At 41.4% G+C, this 22,483-nt stretch overlaps 1 protein-coding gene across 2 annotated transcripts in view; it reads right to left on the bottom strand.

Annotated features, from left to right (window-relative positions):
* HS3ST5 (heparan sulfate-glucosamine 3-sulfotransferase 5) overlaps window positions 1-22,483 on the bottom strand; it is a 312,118-nt gene that overhangs the window by 147,181 nt on the left and 142,454 nt on the right. For both annotated transcript variants that reach the window (XM_090031424.1, XM_090031425.1), the window contains exon 2: window positions 12,363-12,563. The gene's annotated coding sequence lies outside the window, so the exon portion shown is untranslated. The remainder of the gene's footprint in view (window positions 1-12,362; window positions 12,564-22,483) is intronic.

Here is a 22,483-nt window from a genome sequence, read left to right on the forward strand (position 1 = left end):
ATCCTCAGTGGGGTATGGTACAGATGTTTGATAAAGCATTCTAACAGAAAGCACTTTAGGTTTGTACACATCCATCCAGGGTTAACTAAGGGTGCAGATGAAAGTGTGGCTCCTCACTGCAGCTGAGAAAGCTTTGCAGGAAGTGTTCTGAGTTACAGTGATCCCCCAGACTAAGAAGTAGTTCAGTGCTAGTTCCATTGGAGAGGGGAATCTAGCTGCTGGCTGCCAGCCTGCAGCCAGTTTCCCCTAGCAGTGGCACCTCCTTCCTGCCAGCTCTCTGCCATGCCCAGCTGTTTTCAGAATGGGAGGTAGAGCAGAGTGAGCTCATTCCAGGGGTTTCTTAGTGGGTGTTGGAGGGTGGGGTGGGTGAATTGGAGCATCTCCACCTCAGGAAAGCTCCAATATACCTGTCCCACCTTGTAACAAGGGCTGAAACCCCCCCAGCTGTCTGCAGCCCCACACCTGTGTTTGGTCACGGCTATAGACCACTTTCTATGGCCAGATCAGGCAAAAATTCTCACTTCTGTCTACACTCTTAGAGCAGGATCAGCCATTTTAAAAGCACTTTATGTGCCATGAATGTCTGTTATTTTACCGTGTGGCAGGGCACCTTTGGTGCTCCAGCAGGATGTGGAACAGCCAACAGGTGTGGTTAGGTCCAATTACAGTTACATCTAGGGAGCCAGTAGAGCAACAATGCACAGCCTGAGGAGAGCAGCTCCTGAAACATCTGGAGGTCAGGTTAGAAACTATGGGGATGGAGGAGGCTCCTGTGGTCCTGGTTAAGACCTGAAACTGCACCCTGCTGGAGCTGGATGAAGTGGTGGGGCAGTCTCCAGGAAATGCCACACCTGTGCCTCCCCAGTGAAAGGTGAGGATGGGATGCTGTAAAGCCTCAGCCCCTGCTGCCTTGTGGGTACCCCATGGAGGAAAAAGGCTAGGGGAGCACACCCCAACAGAAAAGCACAGGGCCCAAATCCACTGAGTGGGGCCTGAGGCCCAAGGGGTGTAAGGCCCAGAAGCCCCAGTGGGGGGGAGTTGTGCCCCAGTGAAGTTGGCAGAGAGGCCAAGGCATGTCTGAGGACACCTGAGGCCAAATGTGAGCTGGAGGTTGAATGTAGTCCAGCTAAAGGGCCAGTGTGAATTGGATGCTATCTGCAAGGCATGGGACACAGTTTAAGGGGAGATTCAGAGCCAGGCATTTTGCCTTTGGCATCAGGGTAACCAAATGGGCAGCCTCTCACATATAGACATATTTCCTATTTTTTTGGAAACATCAAAGGCATAGGAGGCAGGGCAGGGCAGACTGCCATACACAGGTGGACTCACCAATGTCATGACCGGCCTCGAGATGGTTCCCTGTCACATACAGCTGTAGAGTGGTTTCTGTGTACTAAAGTACACTAAGTGTAATGTCTCTACCTAGCCTTAAATACTGGAGGCTGTAAGTGAGAGTGGAAAAAAACCCAAGTCATACCCTGTTCATTCTCTCTTTCAGCATCCACTCTCTGGCCCTGTTTGACACAAGAAACTGGGCAAAATGGACCTATGGTTTGACCCAGTAAATGGCACCTCTTATATTCTTATGTTCCATGTCCTTGAGAAGGAAGCAGATTTAAACTTTAAGAAAAAAGTCAGTATTTTAGAGTCATACACAAGAACTAAAAGTCATCTCAAAGTGAAGAATAGTTGATGTGATTTTCTTAGTAAATCAAAACAAGCAGTTTTCAAGCAAACAAACCAAAAAACCAAAGGCAGATGCTTACATTCAAAGAAAACTGTAAATAGAAAGCCAACAGTCGGATACTCATTGCCCTGCTTCATGCAACTGTGCTCTGGTTTCATGCAGAGACAGGTAGTTATCTGTGTTAATCTGAAGTCAGGCAGGAGGTAGGGTAGATATCTATATTTATAGACTAGCTTTGTATATATTCCTTGAATTGTATTCTTTGAATCAACAATGGATATACATACATATATATATATATATGGAATATATGTATACATATTTTATATATATATATGGAATATATGTATATATAATTTCCATTGTTGATTCAAAGAATCTTTAGATATCTATATCTATAGTCTAGGAAGGTGTATATTTACTCAACAAGACTGAGGGAATTCGACCCACAGCAACATGGATTGCCAGCCACTGCATCCTGGCCACAGTATTAGCATGAGATTTATTTTCAATCAGGTCTCCATATATGTCTCCAACACTTTTCAGATATTTTGGCATTAAATAAGGATTAGCTTCAAATCCGTAGACTCTGAGAACAAAGGTTAAAATGGGGGAAATTTTACACTGTCTTCAAACATTATATATAAGGCTCTCTGGGCATGTCTACATCTACATTTACACTGGCTCAAATTTACTGTACCATAAATTAAGTGGGAAGTGGGAGTAAGACAGCGACTCCACATGCAGGTGACCTGGGACTAAATTTAGTCCCAGGTCAGATCAGCCTACTATGTGCTCCTGTGGCCACCAGTGGGAGCTCTAGCTTTCAGACATATGGCTGCCAGCACTTGGGACTAACTTTAGTTCCCCATTGAAGCAATGGAAGGGCAGCCAGCCAGGACCCCTAGGGTGGGGCTCAGACCAGCCCCCCAGTGGCTGGGCAGACCCAGCAGGGAAGGCCCCCTGGGTTATTAGTTACTTTGCAGTAATGTGTCTACATGTGCATTACTGTACAGTAATTAATTGGGCATAAATTTGATACCTGCATAATGCAGGTATCAAATTTATGCTAAAGTCCATATAAATCACCATATTTACTGTGCAGTATGGGCATGTATGTGTAGACACGCACCCATACTATGCAGTAATTTTGGTTACTGCACAGTAAATACTCATGTGTAGACATGCCCTCTGAAGATGAGCTTTGACTACGTAAAAAAACCACCAGTAGGCAAAGGACATACAGGCTAGAAAGGCAAATGCTGCTTTCAGGATTCCAGCAAGCAAACTAACACAGCAGCACAGATACCAAACAGATAAAAACAAAATCAAAAACAAAGAAACCAAACAACAGATAATCTAAAAAGAAATTCCCAAACATTTTTTCCAAGGCCTACATCTTCCTAACTCCACATAACAAATGGATAGTTTTCTCTTCAGCTCTGAGCTTAGCTTTAGTAGAAGTCTTGTTGTTTAAAAATGCTTCATAAAGAGCAAGAAGCTATTAAGAAGCTTGATGATAAAAGCAAGACAGTAAAGCACAGAAACACAAGATAAGCAAAAGAAACTGCAGGTGTATATTTTCAGCATGAGGTAAGGGACAAAGATAAATGAATACCCATGTGAGTCCATTTAAGGCCACACAGATGAGATACATATGGCAAATAAAATACTTCTACAGCATCCTGACAATAAGCCTAGATACTGAAGCCTCCCTAACACATATGTAATAAAATGTATAACATCCAAGGATGTGTTAGCCTAACAGTTCAGGTCATGTTCACCAGTCATATTTGTGCTTAGATGTTTCTAAAACGCAGTGGTTGAAAAAATGGTGGAACAGAAGTTTAGCTGTCCTATTTAGTTTACTTTCTGACCTGTGAACCAGTTGGAGGTGCTCCAAAGGACTGCATAGGCCTTCTACATATAAAGAAAGCTCCAAAGGTTTTATTCAACAGAGATTACAGGGTCTCCGTAACCAGGAGCTGTCTCCAAAATGACCTCCTCAATCATTCCAAAGGATCCTGCAGTATAGCTCCACTGGAACAACACAGCAGAGAGATTGGGCACAGGACTGGGGAGACATGGGTCCTCCATACAAATGGCCCTGGCTCTTCACTTATGTTCAGGAGCAGATTCAGAAGCCTGATCCTTGTAGGGGGGAGAAATCCTGGCTTCTCCAAGCATCATGAGGGAGAGCTCTGATAATTTCAACTCTTGTATTCATCCATCCATTAGTTTTTGACACTGTCTGTCACCCTAGTATTCTTGAATTTCCCAGGTTAATTAAATTTGTTTAAACTAGCCTCATTAGGGAATTCACTGAGTAACCTGCTTTTATCCCCTCCCACCTCTCGAAAGAAGATAAATAATTATTTGCTTGGGATGAACATATATCAATACAACTAGAAACCTTCATCACACCAGGTATAACAAAATGTTTTGTCAAAAAAGGAGTCTCATAAAATGCCCATAATTGATCTGTGTTCATTTGGTTTCATCCAAAACTTATGCCATGACTAAACTTCTTCAGCAGACAGAGCTGCTCTCATACTGTTCATCTTGAACTTTGTTAGTAGTGTTGTCCCAGAGGAGCACAGATCCCCTTGCATATGAAGAATAGAGACTTATTCATGGCTATATTACAGATCTGTTGATGCTTTGGAAGAGAGCATGAGTGCCTTGAATCAACAATGGAAATAAGCTGGTAATCTCTAAAGAAACTGGTGTATGGGGACATTGTTCTCACTATAACCCTTCTCACAGAAGTAAGAAGACATACCACATTTTCTCACATACCACAGGTTCCCAGATAAGACTCAGACCTTGTTTCTGGAAGGCAGTATATAGAAATAAAGATTTTTTTTTCCAGAGTCATGGCTTCTGCACGCAGTATCTCACTTGCCTGAGCCAGCTCAATTACTGCTTCAGGCATAAGTTATAGTGTTAACCCTCTCACAGTTGCTAAGGAGTTGGTACTGGCTTGAGACTCCACCCCTTCTGCTTGCTGAGCCAGAGAGAAGCAGGAGCCATTTTGGCAGCCATTAAACTACTGAGTCTCTATGCTTCAATTTCACTTTAAGCCATGCCACCCAACTTTGAATGGCTGATTTAGGGCTGGAAACATATGTGGAGTAGGTGAGCAAGTACAGTAGTATGTAAAAATGAAGTTTCTGCCCCGCATCCATCTTCAGCTCTGGTTGATGTGAACCATAAATCACAGTTGAGTATTCATAGATCTCACATGGGCAGAAATGGTGGAGATTCCAAACCGCAAGTGGAAGATGGTTGTATTTGCCATTATTGCTATTTCCTTGTGTCGACTTAATAAAAACATTAAAAAAAATCTGCAAGATACAAAACAAGGGACAGCTGCCATTAGCAGAAGGAGGAAAAGTGCTCTGGGTCATTCTTTGAGAATGTGAGTTATCACATTGAAGATATATCCTCAAAGTTGGGCATGTACTTAAGAAGCCTGCTGAATTGGAGCCTGAAGCATTTCTCTCTTTCAAACAGCATCATTTGCTTCTTGCCCAGGTTCAGTCTGAGCCAGCTGCTCTTCTCCCAGAAGCAGCTCTCCTCTAGGCATTGTGACATCTTTGTGATGCCAGTGACTGCATCTGTAAATGAGACACATGCTTGGGTGTCATCGGTAGGGCCCCGAGGCAACCCACCACCTTCCTAGCAGTCTTACTTATGTACTGAAAGAGGCCAGGGGAGAGAAACTGGCAGGTCCTGTGTGAGCTTCTGAAGGTGTAGCAATAGGTGCAATTTAACCATCATTGTTCTCAGGGTCTGACTGCAATCAACTTTTGTGTGTGTTCAGAATTAAGCTGTATGCATTCAGTGTTTAAAAAATGAAAGTGGGGCGGGGGGAGGAGGGAAACAATTGTTGTGAATTAACATACCTAGGAACAACTTCACTGAATGGTATTAAGTAGAAACTTAATCCACAACTATGAATTAAATGGATTACTGTGTTCCTTATGGGCTCATTCATCACACAGCAAACTACTGGACACCCAACTGCATGCTATAATGTATCTTGTGTCAGACACATTGCACCCCACTTCACTCTCATGGTTACCAGTACTCGGTAGCATTGACCTCCCTCATCTGCACCACACAAATGCTGAAGTAAATTTACTAGCCAGGCTCCAGGACAATCTTATGCTGCCACTGCAATGGGACATATTCCACCCACTAATAGTTTGGCTGCCCTTAAGGCACCCAGTATGATCCACCCTTTCAAAACCCTTTGACTTTTCCTTACTTACTCAATAGTCAGCACAAACACCAATCAATCACCACATCATCTCTGACCCTATAGTCAGACAACCAATATTTAACTGGCCACACTGTAATTGTGTATTTATCAACCATTTTCAAACTAGACAGGGTCACTGTGCCTCAAATCTATACCAATGGGGCCTTTGCAATGACAACAAATGCCCTTGTGGACAAGTTCAAACCATGTCCCATATTGTTGACTTGTGTCTATTTACAATGCTACCTGGCGGCCTTCACACTCTTTACACTGGTGACGACTTCATCTTAAAATGGCTGAAACATGCTGAAACTGCATATGCTAAATAAATAATTCACAACTGAGCAGACTTAGCTTGAACATTATCCCACTCCTCAGTAAAACAAACAAGTGTGTTTCTTTCTTAGACTTTTGGCAAGCTGGCATTTTATAACACTTCATTTGACTAGTGCGTGTTGGACAATAATGAGTATATCACTTTTCTATTTAATAATTTTCCTGTTTTGTAGAACAGATGTGTGAGAAAGGTTAATGTATTAAATTTGCACATCTCTAGGCTGATTATTTCTTATTGGCTTTTTGCTTCTTATGCTCCGCTTCTTTAAAAAGAAGTGGTTTAAAATATGACTTCTTTGACAGTTTCAGTCAGAAACCGCCGCTTTCCCCACCAATTTTCATGCTCTACAAACTTTGCCATCATAAACCACTTTGCATGTATTAAAAACAAGTATTATATTACATGAGGCAATTTAAGTGTATCCCATTTCACTTGGTGAAACTAAGCAGCTTTGCATTATAACTAAGTTGAGCTAATGAGAATATGCTTGAAGCGTGTGTTACCTGGAACTGAAGTTAGCTAGTTATATCATACTGCAACTTATGAGTCTGCAAAATGATGGCTAGAATCCTGCTGTGAGGGAGATAGGAAAATTATTATAATCTGCATTCCTAAATTGAATGAGCAGTTTGCTCAGCAGAAACCTCTTGACTGCAAATAGTCTGAAATTATGTCCTGCTGTTTAAAATACCTGTGTTGTTTTAACTGAGTAAAATTCCTACATTTCCTTAAACAAAATAACACTAAAATCCTATATGAATGAAATTGTTGAGACAGTGGAAGCTGCTTATTAGCCACTTTCCAGGGAAAAATTTTATGATGTCCAAATTTTATTGGCAGGGACAAAAGTCTAACATTTTTGGTTCGTGATTTCATAATATGATCCTAATTCTTTATTTGATGGTAGACCTAAGTCTCCATAAAACTCCCTAGTAAAATATTATCTTAACACTGAGATAAATTGAACATTTACAAGAGCATTTTACTCCATATAAACAGAAGATGGATGTGAATATACACTTTGAAGTGGTTACAGTTATAATACAGCACACATCAGTAAACTAAAATCTATATGGCAGTAGTGTACAGAAAAGACAATATAAATATAAGCAAGAGACTGGTGACTAGACACAGAAGATAAACCTTGCTCTCAATAAAAGGATGGAAAATACAATTTTATCTATTTGTATCCTTTAACTCAAGACCACAGAAAATGTGTAAGTAAGAAAAAAGCCTGAGGACAACTAAGCTAGGAGAGCATGGCAATTACCTGATAAATTGCTTTCTCACAGCATAGTCCAGTAATAAATATTTTGGAGAACAGTACTTCCTGCATGGCCATCCAAGGAAATTTCTAGGCTCCCCTGCCCTTATCTTGCCTCTTATTCTTGCTCTACCCAGAAAGGTAGAGCAAATAAATTTTATAGCTTAGAGTGAGATATCAGATTTAATTATCTTAGAAGAAAGATAATTGAGCATGATTTTCCAGTATCCTGGATGACTACTGACTGGGCTGTTGAATAAAAGGAGACACTACGTCTTCACTTAGCAGTATTTTGTGCAGGACAGATGTGCAAATCCTCATAGGGCTTTGGCACCTACCTGCTCAACTCAGTCAAGACTTCAGCATGCCCAGAGGTAGAAATTTAGATGCTAGGGGAAATTTACAGATGCAAAATATGCCCTTATTGACTTTAGGTGCTTAGTGCTTTAGGCAGCAGCAGTGTCAGTTTTTAAGAATCTAAATTTTGGATTTAAGTTCATCCTGGGCCAGTCCAGGGAGACCCAGGTGCCTATGCATTTTGTAGATCTAAGTCCTTGTCCTTAAATATGACATATACAGTTTTTTGGGATTGGCATCTTTTATGTGCCTGTTACTTCCTGACAGCAGGCAGGGTGGTTTGCTATATCTTTTAGATGACATGTAGGGGATACTGGGATTATACAGATCCAACACCTCCAATGTTTTGGGAATTCTGCCTTTGTCTGCATAATGCATTTTCTCTGTTGTCCCCTGTACAATTACTAAGCTGAGAGGCAGTTTCACCATGAAAAGTTTTGATCAAAGAATACAATGAGTTTATATTTTAGAAGAAGATCCTAGAGCCCTTCTTTCACTCCTTTACACAGAAAGATTCTTATTCAGTTCCATTTTCCCAAATAAGTGGTTTAATATAAAATGAAATGGGAGACTTTAGGTTAGAAATGCTGGAGTGCCGAGCAGTACAAAACAAAGCTCAACAACGTTTCATGAAGAAGGATCCTCTTGTTTTGAATAGAAGCTGTAATTTTACGCTGCTGTCATCCATGTCTATAATGAAATAGTTTTCTGCAGGCAGCCACACAGAAGTGATAGTATCCTTTTAGCAATATACACACCACACTGGATGCAAACATTTTAAAAGTAGCAGAAATCAAATAAACCTACAGAAACTCCTACAAATCATCTCTAGATGGTATACTAATTATTCACTGGAAATGAATTAAGATGGACACGAATTAACACGTGAGCACCAATTAACACAAACAAAATTCTCAGCTGGTGTAGGGCCAATTTGGCTCCATTATCACTGTCTAATTCATGCTGTTTGACTCTCTGTATCCATTACTTATGAAGAGATCTGGTTTCCACTCTTTGGTTTAAAACACTTGCAATAACATGCAACTCACAAGTGCACCTTTAAGTTTACTTTCTGTGTATTTCACCACCTGAAGTGGTACACCGCAGTGAATGAAACACTACATTGCACTGAGCCTGTAAATAAATTAAAATAACTCCAGGTTCTTTCACTGTTAAACTAATTTACCAAGAATCTGGTTAATAGAATTTTGATGACCCATAATCCTACGATTTTTTTTATATACAATGATCTACAACATAATTAGAAGAAGCAAAAAAAAAAACCAATCTGCACTGAGATGTGGTATTTATATAATCTAGCTGAGATAACAGTTGCTATTTCCTTAAATTTACATTTTCAGATTTTTTAACATTTTAACTGCAATTTTTCCCTTTTTGTAGATTAAAACTTATGGGAAAAATGGTGATTCTATGAAATTGAAAACCTCAATGTGGATGTATTTTTCTTGAGAACTGTTTAGGTACTACAGCAGTAGGTACTATATAAATGCTAATATAATCAGTTCCCAATATATATGTGTGATATTAGTATGGGTTTTTTTGATGGGTTATAAGTGTTATAAGTGTTGAAAATAAAACAGGATGTGGCTCTCTGCTTTTGACATCAGAATTCATAGTATGGTTTAGAGTCTCCCCTGACAGCCCATTACAGGATGGAGGCAAACCCTTTTGGTGGAACCACTGGGGTAAATCTCCATGACAAGCAACACAACCTTTCCCTCACCTTTCACACTTCACAATGTTAACAAGACTTCAAATGCTTTTCAAACTATTTGCTAGACAAAGAGCTATTAAAGTGATACTCAACTTATCTGGCCCCATGAGTCAAATGAGTGACACAGGGCTAGTCCATAGGCCAGAGCCCATGCAGGGATGGTCTACAAGTGTAATGCCATTCACCAGATCTGGCCTCATGCACTGGCTTGACCCAATGTCCTGGACACAACTGTGAAATGACCCCATGTGCTGGCCCATTCCTAAGAGCTGGGTCTGGCTGTGGCAGCCTGGCCTAGCCCCGTAAGTTAAATCCAGATGCAGCCCCACTCTGTTCACGGACTCATCCCTGTATGCTCAATCTTGTCCCTGGCCCCTGGGGTACAAAGCCATATCATCCAGCCTGCAGAGCTACTCACAAGTCTAGCAATTTGGTAAGGAAGGGAGTGTTATCAGCATTAATCATTGTGGCTCTGGAAGAAATTCATGTTACTACCACTCCCCACCACTGCCAAATTTCCAGACCCATGAGGAAACTCAGACTGGATAATGTGGCTCAGTGAGCCACATCTGGCCTGCAGGTCATAGGTTGAGTGCAACTGGGATGTTACATTCTTGTGAATATTGAATTATTTGTTTCATACAATTTGCTTTAAAATCATCTTCATTAGCACTGGCTGAATTATTTTAATTTTCCATTTAAAATCAAGGACAATTCCTCACTAGAATTTAAAATGTTTTATGAACAGCAAGAGAAGAAATGAAAATTTACCAACTGCAGAATTTTGACAAAATCTTTATTCACGAAAAGGGGAGAAGACTTTTGCAAAATTCCCTTCTTCACACCAGCTTTTAAACTGGCTCTAATATTTCCATATGCATGATCTGGTGTGCAGGGAGCCCAGTAACAAAGCTCTCAGTGACATCAACCAGTTGAAGAATGATTTGAACTTCTACTGTTATTTCTTGTGTGCATTTAAATATTTTAATATTTGGAATAGCTTATTAGTGCCAATTGCATACGTGTTCACTTCTGATGAGGGATGGCTTGCTTTCTGCCTCCTATTTGCTTTATATCTTTCTATACAGAGAGTGGATATGCAGTATGATTACAGTACTGCTAGGCAGAGTAGCAGACAGAAAGAGATTGATTACAAGACTGTAATTCAGTTGAGGGATCCTGATGATATCATCTAAAATGAGAGCAAAGCTCAATTCATGCAGTTTACAATGTCATCTCAACACTAAGATTAAGTTCCATCTTTATTAATCAATATGCCTTCCGATAGCCATTATAACAGGATATGGGGAAGATGAATAAGAACACATATTATTTGTAAAATTATTTATCTAGAAAAATAGCTGGAGAACATTTTGCTAAAAGAAATCCTAAAACAAATCTTTCTACAAAAGAAGAATAGACGGCAATCACAGATACAGTCACAATTAGAATTACCTCCTCTTCTCTGTTATATATGTGGCAATGTTGTCCACATCAGTGGAATTTTATGACTATAGCTCCGAGGACCTCCAAAGTTTTATGTAGTTTATTACAAGATAGCATAGGTACAAATTGGATTTGCTATATCCCCCAAATGGTTATTTCATGCATATGTTTCCTGTTAGAGAGCCACAAATGTCAGTTCTTGCATGTATTTTTTGTATCCATGTCATCCTGTAGTTTAGAGATTAGATGGAACACAGAAATGATAGAATAGGTAGGGGTAGGCCTGAACATTTGATCAAATAAAACCTGCCAATTCACAGTTATCATTAGCAACATGGCCGGGCACCCGAGTCACAGGGACAGTGGCAACTTCCAATTGCTGCCACACCTCCCTGTGGCTGTCAGCAGGAGCCAGGGGTTTTTTTGCTTCTTCCCCACCCCTGCCCCCAAATGTCAGCAACCAGGGCAACTGTATCCTAGCTATGCCTGACTGAATAGTTCTCCAAGGAACCATTGGAAAACTGTTATTTGGAATGCTTAGCACAAGACACTTCTGCCTGGGCAGGGAGTTGCAATTGTTGATCAAGCAAGTCTTCCCTATTTTTAATGATTCTCTGGAATTGTATCTGGTGAAAATAAAACCAAAACGAATAGTCCCTCTGGGTCTAAATGTTACAAGAAACTAAGATTCCTACTCAAGAGTGCACTTGTGTTTTGTGCTTCCATCTTACTTGCATACAAGTTTAAATGCTATCCTGAAAAAGGATGATTTTCTGAATCGGGACCTAATTGACTAAAATCCATATATTGTACAAACGTTTGATTAAGTTCATTATCAACGGGCTTCCCATAAATAGATAAATGTGTGTGAAAATGAATTCCTTTATTCCATTATGTTGAACTATTTCTCTGTGTATTTTAAGTGGTTTACTCCATAGATAATGCACTTACAAATGTGTCAAGTTTACAGTGAAGGAGGGTAATGGGTAACTCACATAATATACAAGCAACAGAATCACTGGCACGTAAGCTTATGCAAACCCACTTCAGTGAAATCGTACCTGCTTAGTCCCAAGGTAAAATCAGTTCCATATGTTTTGTGACGACACAAATCAGGCTTTTTCTTTCAATAATCTCAAATGTTTACATATTGTATATCAACAACATATGATTTTAACTTTCTATGTAAAACAATCATAATTTATTATCTATAAATAATGGTTATATTAAATCATTCTGAAACATCAGGTTTTTAGTGAATCCACCAACCTTCGTGTCCTTATGCACATCTGGTGGGTCCAGTACATCTATTTTAGAATAAGAACAAAGGTGATGAAATGAATCTCTTTTTGTCCTCAACACCCAGATGTTTTTAGTGCTTTCTTCTAAGACCAATGAAATGATAACATGACTCCAGGTGATCAGAGCAGAAGATTAGGCTTCTCTTCACAAATGCTACACAAGTTGAGTCTGTAAAATAAAGAAAATGATTATGATAGATGTGTAAAATCTGAAAAGAACATTATCAGAGTTTGCTGTGCAAATCTGAAAACAAAGTCCATGTATTAAGCACTGCTCTATCATGGGATTACCACCTGCAGCAAACATACATTGCCATTCTTGAAAATCATAGCCATTAATTTTTAAAATACTGACAGTTTAGATTCTGGAACACAGTTCCACTGTGCAGAAAGCAAGAGGGCTACAGCAAATTTCCCCTCACAATTGCAAGCCCCTAGCTAATTTCATATCCTATCACTAAAAATAGACATATATGTACATTTTTGGCTAGCTGTTGAAGCAGTTAGGAAGAAGCATAGAAGAGATCTGTATTATGGCTTTATATGTTGCTTTATAGATCAAAGAAAAGCCAGAAGTGGTTTTCAGCCATTTTATAACTTTGTGGGGGTGGAGGAGGAGGGAATGGGAAAAGAAAACAAAGCCTTGCATTTATAATGAAATACTGTCAGACCTTGGTCTAAAGTAAACACCGCTAAAACATACAGGGAATTGTTTGAATACACTTGCGTTTTTTCCATTTTCTCTATAAATCGTGCATATTTATAAACTTAGCTATGCATCCATATCTTAGAATTGTAGCACAGATGCAACAGCAAATATGGCATAATTGCAACCCATATATTATCACTTCTAGCTTTAGGCATGAACACATCCACTCACAAAGCAAATGAAGCTCCAAGCGCTCTGGAATTCAGTTAAGCCCTCAAAACCATTACTGCCAACTTGAACTGCCAAAAAAATTAACTCTATAGCTATCCCATTTGTCAGGGAAGAAAAAGTTCTGAGTTCAGAAAGGAAGCTACATTGAAAGGCTCTTCTACAGCAACATCAAAATGTATGCATTTCTTGACATTCCTTTCATCATTATGGTCAGCACACAATAAATTCTGTTCACTTTTTCACACTTCAAGAATAAAATTGTGGTCTAGTAGATTTTATGCACCAACTGAAGGTACTTTCCAAGACAAAAATATCTGAATTCAATTAGGATAAAATACAGATTACAGCCCAGGAAAGTATGAAGCAATAGATACAGAAGAACACCCAATCTACACTCTCTTTTATTTGCAATAAAAAGTGTTTATTAAAATCATTCTATATAGACTACATAAACCATTTATATGTGGATCTATAATACTTTATTTCTGACTTATCTTGCTGTTTGAAACTTGACTTATGATTGAGGATCACATTTTTTTTCATCAGAAACATTTATTTATCAATAATTTATCAGATAAATGGTTTTAGATTGAGCGTTTTAAAAATGTAAGCAAATCAATGGTAAAGGACATAAGGCCATATATTATAATGATATAATAACTGAAGCTTATGCATTACACTGAACTGATAATATCCCCAAAGCTCTCTTTTTTAATAGCTAAGAGTTCCTATACTGTAATTGTTTAGGGGGGGAAATCTATCTAATTTCAACTAGTGCTTTGTAGAATCTTATCACTTCAATGGGAACAAAAATTGAAGACTAATGGACTGGCTCCAGACATAAACAAAGGAACCAAACTTGTCTGCAAGTTTAATACAAGTGTTTGCTTTTGGAAATGGGTTAGAGACATGGAAAAAAGAACTCAACTAATGAAGATTAGCTAAGAAATAAAAAGTCATGATTTTCATCAATTTCAACAGTAGCTATACACAGCTATTTGGTAACTAATCAGAGTCAAAGGGCATGCAGAAAAGCAGCCCTGCTCAATATGAACTACACCCTGAAACAGATGCAATTCTGAGAGCGGATCTGATAAATACACCTGCAACAGATCTTCATTTGCTGAGGGCTGAAGGGTGCTTGACTGTGCATGCCCATATATGACAATGAGAAAACTGGATGTTCTGAGCCCATCTGGATGCATCACTGAGATAAAGAGGACAAAAAGGTTATATCTGAACTAGTGATGGAACATGCAAAATGCATTCAAAAGGTTACACTCCTACTTTGTTATCATTGACATGGTGTCTGTGGGCAGAGATTGAGAATTCACTATGGCATATTCAGATATTGTATGCTCTGTAGGAATTGGATATTTTGCAGCTCCCTCCTGCACCATAAGCAAGTTAAAAAAACTATGGCTTGAGCAAGATAGAACTTTTCAAGGCAAGAATAAAGAATCATTTTGCACCTCTGTAGGAAAATAATGATGCTGTGGCATCATCACTGCTACTTTTGGAGACGTATACCTGGAAAACAGATTGATTTATTGTTAAGCACATGGGAAGTGATCAGTAGTATGCTGAAAATACACAGACTTGTTTACTAGTTGTGTGCTCTTCAGTCTTGGAAGAGTAAGTATTGAGGCACTGTCTGTGCTCACGATAGATTCCTCTCATAATTGATAATATGGATATGATTTCTATTCTCTTTTGTGATGAAATCTTATATTGATTAGAACCATTACCAGCAAAAGCCATAATTCACCACTTGAAAGATATGAGAGTCACATCGCTATATGAATGATAAACAACAGAATAAACACAAAAGTATCACTTTATATATAATAAACCATTGAAATTATGGGAAAAATCTCTCATATTAGTGTAAATAAAAACTATGGGGTCAATTATGCTTAATGTTAGTTTAAATTTTCTTATGACTGACTGTCCACTCATGGTATGCAGGCACTTTACATACATAAGAATCGGCATTTCTGACCAATAAATAAATAAATAAATACATACATACATAAATAAAATCATGTGACTGAATCTGCACTTAGATGTTCTCATATCCCATTGAAAATGGACATGCGATGTCCACCTGCTTCCCTGCTTATGTTAACTGTTAGGATTAATTACTTAGTCTCTGACTGTTTGCACAAGAAACACTCCATCTTTTTATCTGGAATTGTAAAAACTTGATATACCCAACCCTGCACTGGGATGCTAGTGGCATGGCAGAAGTGAACATTTATGTGGTTCAGAATGAGTTTCTCCTGTGAAGCTCTAAGTTATGCAGTAAAATGGCACTCATGGGAGAAGGCAAGCATGTTCTTGAGTATAATCCATACATTGTTCCTTTAAGCAAAAAAGGGAAAAGGATGACCCATATACTTACAGACTGGTCAGCTAATCTCAATACCTAAAAAGATACTGGAGCATATTTGGAGCATACCAAAGAATCTATTTCTAAGTACCTGGAGGATAACAATGCAATAAGAAACAGCCAGATTTGTCAAGGGCAAGTTACATTCACCCAACCTGATGACAAGGTGACAGGCTTTGTGGACAGGAGTACAGCAGTGGCTGAGATCAACCTCAAAGGAAAGATTTTGACACTTTCTCTCAATATTCTCAAAAATAAGATAAGGAAAGACATTTGAGATAAAAGTCCTAAGTGGATGCATAACTGATTGTATTATTCCAGCCCTATTTCCCATGATCCTCTGAGTCTCTAGGGCCAGCGGAAAAAAATAGAGAGGCCCACATAAAATATTACCCCAGTCTTTCTGGGAAATAGAAAAATATAGCTAGAAAACAGTCCTTCAGCAAGCTATGACATCCTGCCCTCTCTTTTTATCTCAATCAAAATGCCCGGACAGCAAACTCTGAACTCACATCATTGAACTCAGTCAGCGACAAGAAAGAGCAGTGCTTCAGAGATACACCTGGCTGTAGGTGACCTGCCTGGTATTATCAAGTCAAGATACAAGAGATGAAGGACAGTTGCCAGCCCAACCCAGTGTCATAGGCAGCCAGGCCTGGGGGTCTCCTCAGGGTCAGGAGAAGCCAGTAGGTCAGAAGCCAGGAAATTTGTCTGGGAAACCAAGTCAGAGATCCACAGGAGCAGGCAAAACACAAGGTCAAGGGAGACAGGTAGGTCAGGTATCCAGGAACTCGGGCCAGAGCTGGGTTAGGTATTTAGAGGGTCAGGCAGAATGTGAATGAGGTCAGGAGGCTAGCTGGGTCAGGTACCCAGAGTCATTAGCAGCACAAGCCAAGGGTATAGAAGCCTAGGTATAAAGTTGCATCATGTTGCCTGAATGCTTCCCTTTCCAGGTTTGGGGTTTAAATGGAAAGTGGTGAGAGGTCAGCTGACCTTGGCTAGCCACTCTGGTGGCAGGGAGTAGGAAGCTCAGAGGAAGGGTTTTGGCCACCTGTGTTCTGCTGGGGGGGCAATGGACTGGGGTGAGCTGCTGCGCCAGGCAGGCCAAGGCCCTGGGTTCTAGGTCATGGTCCAACATTACTCCCTTATCGATAACCCCTTCTAGGAGGTGATGGGCCAGGTTTTCCCAGGTGGTCCCTGTGGAAGTTCTGCACTTGATCAAGGGCATAGATTTTTTCTACAGATTCCCATGTGCATTCCTCACTGCCATTTTGAGTCCAGGATCTCTTTAACCAAGTAATCTTTGCTGTGGACCATTATGGGTTGTAGAAAAGGTTGGGATTGGTGAAGGAGCATGTTTTCTGTGTATGGTTTAAATAGAGACAGGTTAAAGATCAGGTGATTTTCAGTGTTGGGGGGAGCTGCAGTTCAAAGTTGATATGGAAGGGGCAGATGTACCTGTGATCCAGTTTCTGTGACAGCCAGTAGCTGTGGAGGTGTTCTGTTGACAGCCATGCTTTCTGTCTAACTGAGTAAGCAGGTACCTGATGCCAATGTTGATCTGCCTGTCATTTATAGGTTTCTTTTGCCTTTTCCAGCTGGATTTTTAGTTCCTTTTGGACTTCATGAATATGTTGTACCCAGCCTGTAGTTGTAGGGTTATTGGAGTTGATGGGCAGGGCAGAGTGTAGATGAGGGTGGAACCCATAATTGACAAAGAAGAGTGTTTGCCCATTCAAGGTATGTGTGCAGTAGTTATAGGAAAACTAGATGAGTGTTAGCAGGGGAGCCCAGTTTTCTAGTGGCAAAATTGAGGTAGCACCACAGGTACTGTTCTATAATCTGGTTTATTCTCTCTGCTTGACCATTTGTTTGTGTATGGCATGCAGATAACAGCTGGGCATGGACTCAGCAAATACACCAGAATTGGGAAATGTACTGGGGCCTGTGGTGAGAGGTTAAGTGGTCTGGAAGACCATGAAGGCAACCACATGGTCCAACCATAATTTGGCTATCTTTAGCTGAAGGAAATCCTGTGCATTAGATAAATTAAGGGGGCTATTTTGGTCAATTAGTCCATCATTGTCAGGATCATGGAATATCCATTGGATTTTGCCATCTCTATGACAGTTTAGGTAGACTGGGCCAGAGGGGGAAAGGAAAAGGCTGTGGAAGCCCATCTGCTTTCTGCACAGATCTTTTAGTAGTGCAGGTGCAAAGATAGCAGGAGTGAACAAAGTTTCAAATGATATCATGCAGCAAGGCCACCAGAAGTCTTTTCTGTTCCCAGATGGCCTGTTAACAGTGAGTCATGGCTTACATAAAGTATAGTCAGCTTAGCCAGACCTGGATGCACATTGATCTATCCCAAGTGAAAATGACCCCCTCTCATACTTGGTGGGGCTGTTGAGAGAGAGAGAGAGAGAGAGTGAGAGAGAGAGTGAGAGAGAGAGAGAGAGAGAGCAGCCTATTTTTTAGGGGGAAGGGGTTTTTTTGGGTGGCAGCTTGAAGCAGAGTCAGCAAGTTTATGGGTCATGAGGCACTGACAACATTGTGTGGCTCTAGAATAGGGCTGGGTTGGGCTGGTGTCTGAGCCCTGAGCACAGCCTCATTCTGGCACTGAGCACAGTCCCAGCCTGACCCCATAGCAGCCATTTGGGCTGCACACTGTTGCTATGGGGTTGGTCTGAGGCCATGCTCAGTGCCCCAGGCTGAAGTGTACAAAGCAAAGATAAGGCAGAGAGGAAGAGGGGCAGGTGGGGGAACAGAAGCTGCATGGGGGTGGGGGAGACTACAGGGCAAAGATGGTGAGGGTGCAGAGGTTGTGGGGTGGTGAAGAGTGAAACAGGACAGGCAGCAGCTGCAGCTATGTGGGGCTGGAGCCTAAGCTACAATAGCCACCTGTCCCACCCCCCACCCTGAGTGTCCTTGCATTCAATTCCAAGATGAGGGGCTTCCCCCCATGTTGCATGAGGGAAAAACCCTCATCTTAAAATTGAGTAACTATGGTATTCTAGATTCTTATGGTCTGTGAAGACCTGCACCTTGTGTCATGTTCCTTCAAGGTAGTGCCACCATTCCCTGAAGGCCACATGCATGTCTGGGAGTTCCCAATAAAAGTTATTGTAATTCTGTTGTGTTCTGGTAGGTTTTCTGGAAAACAAATAGTGCAGGGGTATAGGGTCTGTTCTGGGCCCTACCACTGGGAGAACACTGCACCTATGGCTGTGGTAGATGCATCTGTCTCTACCACAAATGGCACAGCAGGCTCTGAATGGACAAGCACAGAAGCAGAGATGAAGGCCTGTTTGAACATTTACTCAGATCCCTTGGACCAAGAGAATTGGAAGTTCTTCTTCAATAGTGTTGTGAGGGGACTGACAACCTGGGCATCATTTGAAATGAATCTGCAGCAAAAGTTCACAAATCTTAGGAATCTTTAGAGCTCTTTGACATTCTGGGGGGCCTTCCACTCATGGACACCCTGAAAGTTCCTGGGGTCCACTTTCAGGCCTTTGGGAGAGGAACTTCATTGTCATTTGGTTGAACACATTTCTCTAACAGTCTTTTCAGTACTGTTTGGACGTGTGCTGCAGGTTGGCTAGGTTTGTTCAAGACAATCAGGATGTTGCCAATGGAACATGGAATTACCAATTGGTTCAATAGGTCTCATAGCACATCATCGCCATGGACAGTAGCTGGGGCACTGGTAAGTCCAAAGGGCATGACTAGGTATTCAAAATGCCTGTACCACATCTTAAAAGCAGTTTTCTATTTGTTTCCAAAGTGGATTTATATTAAGTTATAGGCTTCCTAAAAATCAAGTCTGGTGGAGACTTGGGCTGTTTTGAGTTGATCAAGCAGCTCCAGGCTGAGGTGCAGAAGGTACTGATTACTAATAGTGATTTGATTCAGTGTTCAATAATAGACAGACAGAGAGAGACTCTCATCCTTTTTTTTTTTTGAACAATGGGGACACAAGTTCCTACAGATGAAGAAGACCTGCATACAAAGTCCTGGGTTATATTCTCATCTAGGTATCATGGAGAGTGGAGAGTCTGGACTCCAACATAGCATAAATATGTTGCATAGGAATGTTTGCTCCTGACTGTAGGTCAATGGGACAATTGTAATCTCATTGTGGAGTAAGAATGTCCAGATTTTTCTTTTTGAAGATGTCTGCAAATTCCTGGTATTTCCTGGGCACATGGGCTTTGGGTGTTGGAGGGAGCACCTCCAGGGGTGCAGCAGGTTTGTAGAGGGCTCAGCTTGGATTGTAGAGGGCCCTGTCCCTTGAGCTTTCCCATAATGTTTTTAGCAGTAGTCTGAGTTCAGATGGACCTCCTGGGCTTTCCATAGTTGTAGTGAACAAGCCAGGTAAACCCCAAAATTAAGAGGTAGTGTGGGAAGCGAATGCCCCCGAAGCACATGGTTTCTCTGTGTGCAAGGAGATTAATTTCACAGGTTGGAGTTTCCCACTTTATACATCTTGAAGCCAGGTCTCTATGGTTTCAGGCTTGTGTCACTGCTTTAGTAGGATTTGTAGTCCTCACACCATCTTGTTTATGAAATTACCTATGGCTCCAGAGACTAACTATGCAGCCATCATGGGGAATGAGCTGTTCTGCCCTGGGACTCAGAGGTAGGTAGATAACAGTAATTGGGGATTCAGTGGGCTGAGTTTGCCACAGACTTTGTGGACCGTGGATGATGTTGGACAACCCCAAGCCAGTCCCATTCACCAGGCTCAGGATCACCCTTTTGACCATAGGAGCATGTGGCACACTAACGCACTGAGGCCCCACCAACATTTCTCTTGCTACTAGTGGTGTTTCTGTTCTTCTGGTATGGCTATGAATAGGATGAACCATTGTACAAGTAACCCATGGAAATCATAAAAATTAATTAGAAAATTTAGGATTGAAGGGATCTATGGAGGTCATCTAGTCCAATCCCCTGCTCAAAGCAGGACCATCCCCAACTAGATTATCTGTCAAGTGTTTGTTTACCTGGATCATAAAAGCCTCTACGAATGGAGTTTCCACAACTTCCCTGGGTAGCCTGTTCCATTGTTTTATGACTCTCCTAGTGAGAGAGTTTTTCCTTTCTAATCTAATCTAAACTTTCCTTGCTGCAACTTGAGACCATTGATCCTTGTTCTGCCATCTTCCACCACTGACAACAGCCTAGTCCCATCTTCTTTGGAACCCCCCTTCAGGTAGTTGAAGGCTGCTATTAAATTAGTCTTCTCTTCTCCAGTCTAAATAAGCCCAGGTCCGTCACCCTCTCCTCAAAAGTCATGTTACTCAGCCCCGTAACCATTTTTTTGCCCTCATCTGGACTCTCTCCAAATTGTCCACATCCTTTCTGTATTGGGGCACCCCAAACTGGACACAATATTCAAGTTGTGGCCTCACCAGTGCCAAATAGAGGGAAATAATCACTTCCCTTGATCTGCTGACAACTTCCCTACTAATGTAGCTCAGTATGCTGTTAGCTTTCTTCTCAACAGGAGCACACTGTTGGTTCATATTCAACTTACTGTCCACTGTAACTCCCAGGTCCTTTTTTGCAGAGCTGATGCTTAGCCAGTTTGTTCCCAGTCTGTACCAGTGCATGGAATTTTTCCCTCCTAACTGCATGATTTTGCACTTGTCCTTATTGAATGTCATGAGATTTCTTTTGTTCCTATTCTCCACCTTGTCCAGGTCTCTCCAGCTGTGCCTACACAAGATGCTGACTGCACAGTTGTTACTGCACAGTCATTTAATACTTGCATACCCAAGTACTGAATGACTGCACAGTAACTGGCATTACTGCATAGTAGCATCCCCGCATGGTTTCCTGGTGATGCTGGCTACACAGTAGCTTGTTACTACTACACAGTATCATTGCATCATGGTTCGTGCTATGCAATCCTACAGCACAGTAATAACAAGCTACTGGGTAATAGTAACTACCTACTGCACAGTAAGTGTCTTGTGTAGACATGGCCTCTGAATCTTAACCCTACCCTCCAGCAGATCTACTACTCCACCCAGCTTGGCATCAAACAAGCTTGGTCACGATCATATATTTCTGTTAAAGGGATGGGCATGCAGGGTTCCAGGTGAGGAGGCTGACATGTGGAAACCTCGCTGTACAGTCAGTAGACCTGGGACCAGAAGGACTGATTCTCCACCAACAATTGGTGGACCTGATCTTCTAGTATCTGCTAAGCAAAAGCCATCTGTGGCAGCTGGTTTGGCTCAAGCAGTTCCATGGGGTCTGGTATGCAGTTTGCTTCTACACTGAGCACCTTTGGTTGCATGTGATGGTCCAAGCATCCTGTCATGCTGGGCCACAGGCAGCTAGGTTTGGGGGTTACCACAGAGTCAGAAGCCAGGAAATCTGTCTGGAAAACTGAATTGGAGATCCAGAGGGTCAGGCAGAATGTGAGGTTGTGGGGGGTAGCCAGGTCAGATGTCCAGATAATCCACCAGTATTGTAGCAACCCAATCCACAGGGTCAGCAGTCTAGGTACAAGATTGTACCTTGTTACCCAGACACTTGCCTTTCTGGGTTAAGGGGCTTATATAGGAAGGGGTACGATATTAGATGACCTTGGCTAGCCACCCTGAGGGCATGGAGTGGTTCTGGCCACCTGTACCTAGGCCCAGCTGGAGGGTTCTGGCCACCCGTGTCTGCCCCAATGTTCCACTGGGGAGGTGGCAGGTTGGGGTGAGCTGCCATGTCAGGCAGGCCAAGGCCTGATACTCAGAGACACTGGAGATGGACCCTCTTTCATTCTCCCCATCAAGGTACAGTAGAAGGCCAT

The sequence above is a fragment of the Crocodylus siamensis genome, chromosome 1 (genome assembly GCF_052110815.1).
Source record: "Crocodylus siamensis isolate JL-2025a chromosome 1, ASM5211081v1, whole genome shotgun sequence".
Classification (NCBI taxonomy): domain Eukaryota; kingdom Metazoa; phylum Chordata; order Crocodylia; family Crocodylidae; genus Crocodylus; species Crocodylus siamensis.